The following is a 12501-nucleotide window of genomic DNA, read 5'->3' as shown; positions in this document are numbered from 1 at the left end:
CTAATAGTCGTGTTTCTAGAGATAGGGCATCAAGTGATGTTTAACGTGTCATCTGAAAAATATGGAAAAGTTTCTCTCAAAGCTTTGCTTCCACTTATCAATCTTGTAAGATAAGAAGTGACCATAGTTTCACCCGTGTATAATGCCCATCGCAGTTCCCCCACAAGTAATTACCTTTGTAACAGTGAACGCGATTCCCGCTTCAGTAAAGGCGTCCTCGAGAACCCGGGCTGCTCCTTTCCATATAGTGCTCACTAGGGCGTCTTCTACATAATTGACACGTAACATAAGCCGGATCCGGTCATGTTGTTGACAAGAAGAGTCGAAGTTTGAGAGTGACACCATCTTTAAATGGTGTGAAGGACTTACATTTTACATTCAAAAACTTCTTTCGAGATGAACTTTTTCCTCACTATCCTTAATAATAGTGTTGCCTCAGTTGTTACAATTGTAAAAGAAAGTACCTCTGTATATCATAATATGATTTGTTTAATTTTTATTGGACACGACGAAAACCGGAAGTACACGGTTTTCAAAGGGTGAGATATGTGATTAAAAAAACAACGTCATTTCGACATGATAAAAAGGAATTAGATATCCCATTTAATTTCACATTTAAGTTTCGGGAATTTTATCCCTCATAATTATAGCTTATGGTTTGTCATTTAGGCCACAAGTACAGAAATTATATCAATATAGAAGTTGAAATTATCAAAAAAATCGCAACTTTTCATAAATGTATAATTCATGGAGCGGAACTTTTCGTCATTCAAATTAAAAGTATATCACAGAAGATGGTTAAGAACATTAAGAGGATAAAAGCCCAAACCACACCATTGTAACGTGGTTAGATAGAACATTCACAGGGTAGATATAAGAATATTCTTCAACATATTTTAACCTCTTCGTAAACATTTTTTCATAAACTTTTATAACCACTTTTGAAAAGGGAACACAATCATAGTATTAAAAACTGTATGTTGTTTCAACAGCCTTGAAAAAGTTGTATCAAACGACGAAACACGTGTCGGCTGTCTGCTTCTACGATACGTACTTCGAGTCAACTGAATCAAGACTCTTAAAGACTTTCTACTTTATGTTAAATTGCTATGAATATTTGTTCTATATTACTTACATTGTGCCAATGTGGGTTTATTAAAATCATACTGACTACAAGGTCAGTCACAATACTTGTAAGTGGTTGTGCTCTGTAATTTGTATATAGCTATTGTGTTCTCTTCCCGGGTCCTGCGCCTCCCTAACTACGGAGAAGGGAACCTTGACCTGGGCTCATTTACTCCTACAACGAGCCTGCCCCCTTCAAGAATGACTGTGACTGTGGGGTGTAGACTACATAGAACACAGGCCACACTTACTGCCCTAGTCACTGCTGCCACATTTGCACCCCCTCGCCTCTACTTTTCATTGAATTGAATTTTCAACACTAGCTTTCTGAAATCATCGCTTGGTGGTTCTACTTCTGTGGCCTTCCGGCAGCCCAGATGCGCATTCTGGAGAATAGCTGATATTGAAAGGGATCTTCTCAGAAAAGCAAATCCCTAAACAGCTGGAGCACAAACACTGATTTAACTTAGTACTTGTCACTACTCGCACAGACAGTTATACTACGGCCTGCTAGAACTTGGCTACACTCCTCTAATATGATGGTACGCCTGAAGACTGACAAAACTGGTGACAGTGGCTGGCACCCGGGCGGTGAGGGCACCATAGATGTTGCTGTTGCTGTGGGTTTGTCCCTGGCAGCTACACTCTCCAAGCTATCCCGCCGATTTGATGAACTCTTATCCGCTGTGCTGTATATCCACCCTTTTACCCAAAATTGACACCTTATGAATAGAGATGGGCCTCCAATGAGAAGATCACAAGGAACTGAAAGACCGTGTTGAGAAACCGGAGTCAACACTGCCAGCCCTAAGGCCCACAGTGGCGGACTTTGATAAGTGCCTTCGGGTCATGCAGGAGGAAATAGACTATCTACGATGAAGAGTGGATGATCAGGAAGGTAGATTGAGGTGGAACAATATGGGCATTGTGGGCCTCCTGGAACAGGCAAAGGGCCCAAATATGGAACTGTACCTTAATGACTGGTTTGTTAACATGATCTTGCAGGTACAATCGTCCTTCTTTTCTGTTGAACATACCCATAGGGTGCCAGGTAGGACCCCCACTCCGGATGCCTCTCTACGTCCAGTGGTTGCCCCTCTTTTCAGTGATAGGGACAGAGAACACATCCTGCAGGTTAAACGAGCCAGACGTCCTTGGTCTGTCGAAAATGCTCATAAATACAAATTTATCCTGATTTTACATGAGCGGTTCAATGTCACAGGTCCAGCTTCATAAAAGTAAAAAAGTGCCTTTGTAAAGATGGTATTACATATGCATTGCACACAGAAGTGCCTTTGCAACCTTGGTATTAAATTTGCATTGCAAGTCCCTGCCACACTCCGGATCGTTCACGAGGGCACCACTTCCTTTTGTTCGACACTAGAAGATGCCTGGTCCTGGCTGGAACACGGGGACATAACATCCCCTTCTGAGGTCCAGATAGATCCTCCTCCTGAACGGAAAATACAAAGGCACCAACACTCAGGTGCGAAAAGCCTGGCGAGGCTTGAACCATGTGACAAAGGAATATTTAAATTACTCGGGTCTTCATGATCTGCACACCAGGATTTACTTCTTCTACTGCAGTCCAGATGCTCTCTCTAAATTTGAGTCGTATACCTCAGACCCACTCTTTGTTCTCTTTGTTCTCTGCAGCTACAATTGCGTTGGGGTAGAAGTCAACCGAAAATACCCAGATGGTGCCTGCCTTCCGAGATGCTCCATGATGCCACATTTCACTCCACTCCTTCATAAAAATCACTTCCTACTTTCAGGACAATGAGGGCTCAGCCTCGGGAATCGGTATCGAATTGGATGGGTTCAAAGCCATACTTCACTGCTACATAATTAAGGTTGTATAAGGAGCTAAGCTAATCCTCCGTAGAGAGCTCAGCACTTTGGAAACTGATACACTGCACTTTGAACAATTAACTCCCACAGACCAGATAGTTGTGGCCCCACTAGCACAGGCTAAACTTGCACACAAATCCACCCTAGAGAAGCTGGATACGCTAGACTACAAGGAACACTTAGCAAGGTAGCATGCAGGGGGAGATAAGGTGGGTACACTCTTGGTGTGGCTTCTCCGCTCTGACTCACCAAGGGTCTCGATCACTGCCATACGAAACAAACAATACTGCCCTTATTCTTAACTACTAAGGTGGCATTAATGCGACTTTTCATACATGCTACGCTAACTTATATAGAACCTCACAAGGGGAAGGCCCAGCATCAACACACTTCTATCTAGATAGAGTGGATCTCCCGCAGATACAGGCCTCTCAGCAACCAAAATTAGAAGCTCCAGTTACTGAAATCCAAATCTCTGATGCGATTAAACAAATGTTATGAGGTAGGACCCCTTAGGCAGACGGCTGGCCATTGGAGTTTTACTCACTTTCAAACTATAACTCGTTCCACATGTGCTCAGGGTCTATACAGAGGCTTAAGCTGCAGGTGTACTCCCCCCCCACAATCAGAGAGGCAGTGCTGGTAGTACTAACCAACCCAGACAGAGACCCATTGGTCTTAGCGGTCATACCACCCACTTTCTCTCCTGAACTCTGACTACAAGATTCTTGGGAAGGTGCCAGCCAACTGATTGATCCCAATAGCACAGAATATAGTACATCAAGAACAAAATGGGTTAATCCCTGGCAGGAATATGTTCTTGAACCTGCATCGGCTTTTCATGTTGATGGATTGGGCTCATGAGATGGGGTGCACCCTTGGGTTGCATCCCTCGATATTGAGAAGGCATTTTACACCCTGGGTCGGACTTACCTAATGGAGGTTCTTGGTAGGTTTGGAATGGGGCGTAAATTCCTCAAGTGGGTCTCTCTGTTATATAACTTGCCCGTGGCTTGTGTGAAAACTGGTTCCACATTCTCTGACCCATTCTGTATCAAGCGTAGCCCCAGCCAAGGTTGTTCCTTATCCCTGATTATTTTTGCACTCACAATGAAGCCACTGGCTTTCGCACTCCTACAACACTTCATGAGTTGGGAGATACAGGCAGACAATCATTGGAATATAATATATTTGTACGCAGACAATGTCCAGGTGTATCTTCGTGAAGATACTACTGTAGTTCCGCTCCACATGAGCCTACTGGGCAGTTTGGGGATGCCTTCAGATTAAAAGTGAATTGGGATAAATCCCAACTATTGCCACTGACATTCCTTTCCCCAGACCAATAACGGGCACTCCCGTTAAAATATTTGGGGATCTGGGTTTATCATTCTGAAAGGGATCTGTTGGACGGTAACATAGGTAAGGCCATCACTAGTGCAAGATGTTGTCTTCCAGTCTGGACCGCACTGCCACTTTCCCCTATGGGTCACCCAGCTATCTTCAAAATGTTGCTTCTCCCCAGGTTACTACATTTTTTTCATCCCTTCCCATTTTATTGCCCCAAATGATTTTTAAAGACTTGCAAACACTTCTGATTGCACTAATATGGGATACTGGCAGGAAGCAGGTAACAATTAATAAAGATATAAGCCCTTTATCAGAGGGCGGCTTGGGTGCCCCAAGCTACGAATATTACTATGCAGGTGCTCAGTTACAATGGCCTACACACTGTCTGTCTGTCTGGCTGGTTGGCTGGCCAAATATGGCAGAACTGGACCGTAAAAAGAACATATATTGAGTAGTAGAAGCTGTTCTAGAAATATTCAATACTCTAGACAAAAAATTATTCCAGAAGAGGATGGTCCAAGCTCATCCCAAATCTGTTTCCCAGCTAAGCTCTATCTTGGTTTTAGTTAGAGAAGAGTCTTGGGTGAAAAAATACTTATAAATAAGGGAGGCCTTAGAGTGAGTGTAAGTATATGTGAAAGTGAATTAACATTAGAAGAGGTGCAGGATTTGATGGGAGTGAAAAAAGAATATCTAAAATGATTTCTACAAGAATTGAAAATGTAGGCCAAAACAATTAAGGGCAGTTAAAAATTATACGGAATTGAGGAAAAGTGCAGCGATCAATGCCAACAAATTATATCTCTTTGTCTCCAAGACTTCCAATATAAAGCTCTGTTTTTAATAGTGATAAGATAATTGTACCACAGAGGAGAGCACAACAAAGAGTCTCAAGATGCAGTCTATGATTTATAAAAAGACTTAAAAAGAAGACATATATGTTTATGTTTAAATAACGGTGAAGATGTAATGATGTTGTTTGAAGAAAAGCCAAGACTTCTTTAGGGGAGAATGGTTGAAGTAAGAAATGTTCACTATCTAGCTACAAGGGCATGAATGAGAAAGAGAGTGGAAGAAGACATTTAGACATAAAGCTTTATGATAATTGCAAAAGTCCCGAAAATTGTCACCTCCTTCCAACCTGGATTTTTTAAGATGTGCTAAGAAAAGTCTAGATTTTTTCTTCTTCCAAAGAAATTTGGAAAGAAGAGAGTCATTTTTTAAAAAAATAGTTAAGAGGTATGTATAGAGAGATCAATGGATAAAATATGTAAAAGAATTAAAGTAATCATTATTTTGATGGAGTCAAGATGGACCAACCAAGACAAGAATAAAAGATTCCAGGAATAAATTCTATTTAAACCTTTTTTCATATTGATTGCAACAGAGTTTGTAATAGAATTCAGAGATTTCATGAAGTAAAGCAAGGAGTGTAACGTCAGGATTAGTAAGGAAGAGGGGAATATCATCCGCATAAGTTGAGAGTTTCAAGTGTTTACTGCCATATTGAAAACCTGATATAACATTATTGTTTCATATTTGAAACAAAAAAGGGTTCAAGGGCTAAAACAAATAAAAGCAAAGATAAAGGACAACCCTAATTTACCCCATGGTGTAATGAGATATATTGGGATGCACGTCCGTTGACCAACGCAGAAGCGATTGCACCCATATAAAGTAAAGATATAAGCAAGATAATATTGGGCCGAAAGCCATGCCAAGTAAGAGACTTAAATAGAAAGGACCAGTCAACTCTGTCAAATGCCTTTTCCGCATCTATAGCAACTGCGATCAAGGCATAGGGAAGAGAAGAAGCTTGATTTAATTAATTAAAAAAGACTAGAATTGTCTGAGGTCAAACAACCCTTAACAAAACCAAACTGCTCATTACCTACTAATTTGGGTAGAAAAGGTTCAAGCCGCGAAACTAGTAGTGTGGCGAATATTTTATGTTCTACATTTAAGAGGGAGATAGGATGATCATTTTTATACAGCTAAGGTCTTGGCCCTCTTTGTGAATAATGCAAGTTGTTGCTTCCTGAAAAGTACCACCAGCTGTACCAGTAGCATGGAAAAATTGAAATAGTTGCATAAGTTTAGGCAGTACTATAGTTGAAAAGTGCAAATAAAACTCTATGCTGAAACTATCTGGATCAGGAGTCTTGCCTTTCATAAGGAAGTTGAGCGATTTAGGTATCACTGAGATTAACAGCTCGGTTTCAAAGTATGGAAAGTTAAGAGTATCATGGGAAGGAGGAGGACTGGCTTTAAGATAAGTCTCAATGAGACAAGAATGAGCAGGTGATTCAGGAGTATACAAATCTCTATAAATCTCACAAATTTCTCTAAAATATCTTGGTCTTTAAAAAGAAGTTCCCGTGAGATGATTGAATAGATTTAATCGTGCTATGTTGCTTCTTAACTTTCAAAGAATTAGTCAGGAATTTCTCTATTCTATTACATCCACCATAATAATGGGCACTTCTATGTAGCAAAATGGAATAAGCATCGTCAATAGGTATTTTATTAAAATTTTGTTCAGCACGAAGTAGTTCTTGTAAATTAGAATCCGAGGGAGAAGAAATTGATGTTCCAGGCATTGAATAGTTGCTAATAAGGATTTATGTTGTTTAATGAAGTACTTCTGTTTTTTAAACAAAATTCAGATTTTCCACAGTTCAGTGGGTAGAAAATCATGATTTCAATAAAGACACGGAGGCTGATATTATGCATATTTCTTTAATTGCCAGCTCACCGCAGCAACAGCAAACAATGTAAAGAATTTAGAACTAAAATATAACATTCCAATGTTAACAAAATACTGTGAAGGGCAGCCATATTCCTTCTTAAAGCTGCGAACAAGTCCAAAGATTTAATCCATGTCAAGTCGAGAAAAGGTAAAGAGCTTGAAATAAACCGAGAGTAGGTTCCATAGTAGATTACTTCTTGTTGTCACCACCTGAAAGAGTCACACAACAATTATAAAGGGTGGGAAAATAACGGGGAGGGATAATATCAGCCTCCGAGTCTTTATTAAAATCATGATTTTCTACCCACTGGACTTTAAAAAATCAGAATTTTATGGCAAGGCACGGAGGCTAATATTATGCATGTTTAAAGCCTTGCCATATTATTCGATACCAGACAGTCCAGAGGTTTCAAATAGAATTTCTTAAAAACAGAATCAGAAGACCAATCAGCCGCAGATAAAATGGCTGATAAACCACCTCCCAGAAAGAAGGCTTTGTAAGCCATAGCCCCTCTAGCAGAATGAGCACCAAACCTCGTTAAATCAATCCCAGCTCTAGACATGTAAATGTAAATGTAAATGTATTGGCATTTATATAGCGCACTACTTACCCGTAGGGTCCCAAGGCGCTTCGACCGCTGCGAAACCCTTCCTGGCTTCCCTGAGAGATGGTCCCTTAATGGGTATCTCCAGGGTGAGACCAGGCATCCCCGGCGGTCTGGTGGGGCCGTTAGTGAAGATGAGGCAAGCTAATGCCCAGAGTTGCCGAGTGTGATCGCTGATCAGAGTGGGCATCGAGGCGAGAGAATTATCGATTCCGCTGACCCTGGTCCAGAAACCTGCTGCGCCGGGAATCGAACCCTGGTCCCGGGCCGTCCTCTGCTCTCGGGTCTGCCGCCTCTAACCAGTGAGCCACACTACTTCACTAGACATAACTTCTCTGACCCAATGAGCTAGAGTAGGAGGGGAAACAGACTTATGAGGGTGTCTGAATGAAATAACCAGTTGGGACTCAGAGTCATTTCTTAGACGTTCGGTTCTTCTTTCATACTCACGTATACATCTCATCACACAGAACTTTCTACAATCATCAAAGTTAGGGTAGAAGATCATCCTAGACATCGTTTTAGTTCTTTTAGAAATAGTGAAACAAACACCCTCTGGAACAAATCTGCGTCCAGAGATGTCCAAAGCTTTCACATCTGAAACTCTCCGAAAGGAGATCAAACACAACAACATGACTAATTTCAAAGATAGATCCCTTAGATTCAAAAATTCATTTTCGCTCCAAGTCAAAAGTTCTTTCAAAACAAAATCCACATCCCAGAGGGAAGAATATTTAGCACTAGGAGGAGCTTTAATTCTTATACTCCTCAAAAGCCTTCTCACGACATCATGTTGTCCAACAGGGAGACTATCCACTAAACCATGGCCCGAAGAAATAGCCGACCTAGCAATATTAACAGTACTATAAGATTTACCCCAAAGGAAAACTTCAGAGAGATAGTTAACCTCAACTAAAGGAGCCAATATGGGATCCAGATTCCTTGAAGAACACCAACAAAACCACTTTCTGCAGGCCAACCCGTAGGCCTTTGAGGTCCCTGGTGCCCACGAGTCCTTGATAAGTTTGGAAGCCCCCGAAGATAAGCCTGACATTTGCCAGGCTCTCCCGAGATTAAACAGGCCATTAGTTTCAAATGACCTTGGAGTAAGCATGGGCGAATTTTGTGAATTCGCGATCCGCGAATTTGCGGATTTGCGAATTCGCGATCCGCAAAATTCGCAAATTTGTGCGAATGTGCGGATTTTTGTTTTTTTGCGTGTTTGCGGGGTTTTTTGCGTGTTCGCAGGTTTTTTGCGTGTTCGCGGGGCTTTTTGCGTCTTCGCGAGCCGCTTGCATAGCGAAGTTACCCATGCAGTCGTTTATGGGAGAGGGAGAGAGAGATAGATAGATAGATAGATAGATAGATAGATAGATAGATAGATAGATAGATAGATAGATAGATAGAAAGAGAGAGAAAGAGAGGGAAAGAGAGAGGGAGAGAGAGAACGAGAGAAAGAAAGAGAGGCCGGATCTCTGAAGGGCCAGATTCCTGAGTTACCCCTACAGAACATACAGCTTTTTATTTTTAGCAAAATGCATATGAAAATTGTGCTGTAAAGGTCTCTTTTAGTTTAACCCCTCCTGACAACTCAAAATGGGTGTATTTGCCATCCTCTCCCTTCTTCCTGTTTTTTATATCTGTAAGTGCTTCCTGATGAGGTTTAATTCCTTGGACAGGTGCCTTGTTGCCTACTTGTAACTATTCTCTGACCCTGCTTCAAGGGTCAGAGCAGGGTCAGAGAATAGTTGCAAGTAGGCAAAGAGGCGCCAGGAAGCAATTAGCAGCAGGTGTCCAAGTTGAAGTTAATTTGTTCGTAACCCTTTTGTAAAAGGTTACAAAGAAATTAGGTTCAACTTTTGCACCTGCTGCTGTAACCCTTGCTTGGCTGAAAATTCGTCCCCGCTGATTCGCGGATTTTCCAGCGATTTCGCGAGATTCGCGGATCGCGAAATCACGGAAAATCCGCAAATTCGCCCGCGAAACGGATTTTACGCCCACCCTTACCTTGGAGGACCATCTCGTGAAAGTCTCCTGAAGCATTGGTTAGCAAGTCCGGTACGTCCGGCAGAATTACCGGGTCGGCAATCAACATTTCCATAAGATTTGGCTACCAGACCTGAGAGGGCCAGAATGGGACGATTAGAACAGTTTCTGGTTTGTCCATTTTGACTTTGAGGAGGACCCTCTGAATTAGAGCAAAGGGGGGAAAGGCATAGCAAGGAGACTCCATCCAAGTTTGCATTAAGGCATCCACTGCTTCTGCCAACGGATCTGGTCTCCAACTGAAGAATCTGCAAATCTGAGCATTGGTGCGATTCGCAAAAAGATCTATTACGAAGGGGCCCCAATTCTTGTTCAAGTTAAGGAAAATTTGTTTGTTGAGTCTCCAATCGCTGAAATCCTTCAGCTGACATGATTCCAATCCGCGATGGAGTTGTTCACCCCGGGTAAGTACTGAGCTAGAAGCATAATATTTCTGCTCAGACAAAAATGCCAAAATTCTCTTGCCAGGTCCGCTAGGGCCTTCGAGCGAGGACCCCCTAGTTTGTTCACGTATCTGACTGCCGAGACGTTGTCCATCTTCAGGAGAATACAACATTTGACTTGGTCTTTCGCGAAACTCTTCACTGCAAAATAACCTGACAACCACTCTAGGTAATTGATGTGCATTTCCTTCTCCTGAAACGTCCAACTTCCTCCAGTAGTCAAGAAGCCACATCTGGCACCCCAACCATGAAGGCTGGCGTCTGATTCTATAATCATGTCTGGGGTCGGGCCAAATATTGCACGGCCATTCCAAGCCTCAAGGTTTTCCAACCACCAAGCTAGTTCTTCCTGGGATTCTGAGTCAAATCGTACCCTTTGAGAATAGCTCACCCCTTTGTTCAGGTACAGGGTTCTCAGCCTCTGCATGGCACGGTAGAGGAGAGGAGCCGGGAAGATCGCTTGTATGGATGCCGTAAGAAGGCCTATGACCCTTGACACCTGTCTCAAGATGGTCCAATCTTTGGAGAGTAACTTGTGAACCTCCCTGCGAATCCTCCTGACCTTCTCCATAGGTAACTTCAAGACACAGTCCAAGGTTGAGATCTGAAAACCTAGGAAAACAGTATCTTGACTAGGGATCAAGCAAGATTTCTTCCTGTTCACTATGAAGCCCAAGTCTTCTATTACTCTGACCGCTAAGGAAGTATGTTCCTGAGCCTGAGCTTTGGAGTTCGACATAATGAGAATGTCGTCCAGATAGATCATCAGTCTTATTCCCCTCGAGCGCAGCCAAGCTGCGATTGGGCGCATTACTTTTGTAAAGCACCAGGGGGCAGATGTCAGACCGAAGGGGAGGCTTTTGAACCTCCACATGGTATCTTTCCATAGAAACCTTAAAAGGTCTCTCTGATCCTGACAAACAGGGATAGTTAAATAGGCGTCTTTTCGATCTAGGCGAGTTAGCCAATCTCCCTTCCTCAAAACGTCTCTCAACATGTGGATACCTTCCATCTTGAAATGGTTGTATTCCACCCATTAGTTCACTTCTTTCAGATTTATCACAGGCCTTATAGACTTGTCCTTTTTCTCCACTAAGAAAAGATTTGTTATAAACCCAATGTGAGAGTGGTCTGCCTTTTCTATCGTACCTTTCTTTAGTAGCTCCTCCACCTCTTGAGTAACTAAGACCTCTTGATCAGCTGCACACCTTAAAAGAGGGGGTCGCCTCACTTGAATCGGGGGAGCAATCAAATCTATTACATAGCCAGAGACTGTCTGTAAGACACAAGGGTCTGAGGTGATTTCTTTACATCTGTCTAGAAACAGAGCTAGTCTGCCACCCACCCTTGGAACGGTAGAAGGGTTGCTTACCAAACATACCTTGAAATATACCTCTTCTTTCGCATCTGCAGCGACCTCCTCTTCCGCCTCTCTGTCTCTGGGGAAAGAAACCAGGAGAGTAGGATGGTGATTGGAAGGTTGATTTGAATCCACCTCTGGAGAAGGAGCCTCTGGAGACACCAAAACCACGGCCAGGGAATCGGCCCCATATCCTCCCGGACTAGCCACAAACTCGTCTGATGTCCTTTTGTACTTTTTGGATGGAGTTGAAGGCCCCTGCGTATTTGGCCATCTCCTTAACAAACTCTTCCCCGAAGAGCATACCATCAGCTCTTTGACCTGATTCTTTTGAGGCTAATTCGCCCAGTTTGGGATCAATTTTCACTAGAAGGCTTTTTCTCCTTTCAATACAGAGGGATGCATTGGCATTGCCCAATAAGCAAATTGCCCTTTGGATCCACTGTCGAAGATCCCCTGGGTCAAGGATGCCGTTTTGCAGGTAAGCCTCTTCACAAAGGTCGAAGATTTTAGTTAAGGGCCTGAAAACATCCAAAAGTGGGTCTTGGCACCCTTTAAGGCCTTTGTTGAGCCCCCGTCTAGGGTCTCTGCTCATTTTATTAAGGAAGGTCAGCATTTTAGAATCGAGTTCAGGGGTAAGGGCCACCTTGTTAGCCAAGGAGGGTCTGGGACACTCTGATCTCAGTCTGGTCCTCACCTCTTTAGGCATTTCCCTACTGATCCAAAACTCAACATATTGAGTGACGTGTTTGATCGGCTCCCATTGGGAGGAGAGAGGGTGTTGGATGTAGTTGGGGTCAAACATTTGTTCCCCCAGGGGGTCCAGAATGTGATCAATCCCTTCTCCTTTAACCCTTTTACCTTTGATCTGCCCCTCCTCCTCCGAAGACTCGAAGTCAGAGGAGCACGAAATGAGTATGTCGCCACTGCTGGAAGACTCATCGCAAATAATTACCTTGCGATCGCCCATTT

The sequence above is a fragment of the Lissotriton vulgaris genome, chromosome 2_1, assembly GCF_964263255.1.
Source record: "Lissotriton vulgaris chromosome 2_1, aLisVul1.2, whole genome shotgun sequence".
NCBI classification, from domain to species: Eukaryota; Metazoa; Chordata; class Amphibia; order Caudata; family Salamandridae; genus Lissotriton; species Lissotriton vulgaris.
This window is presented reverse-complemented; position numbering follows the sequence as displayed.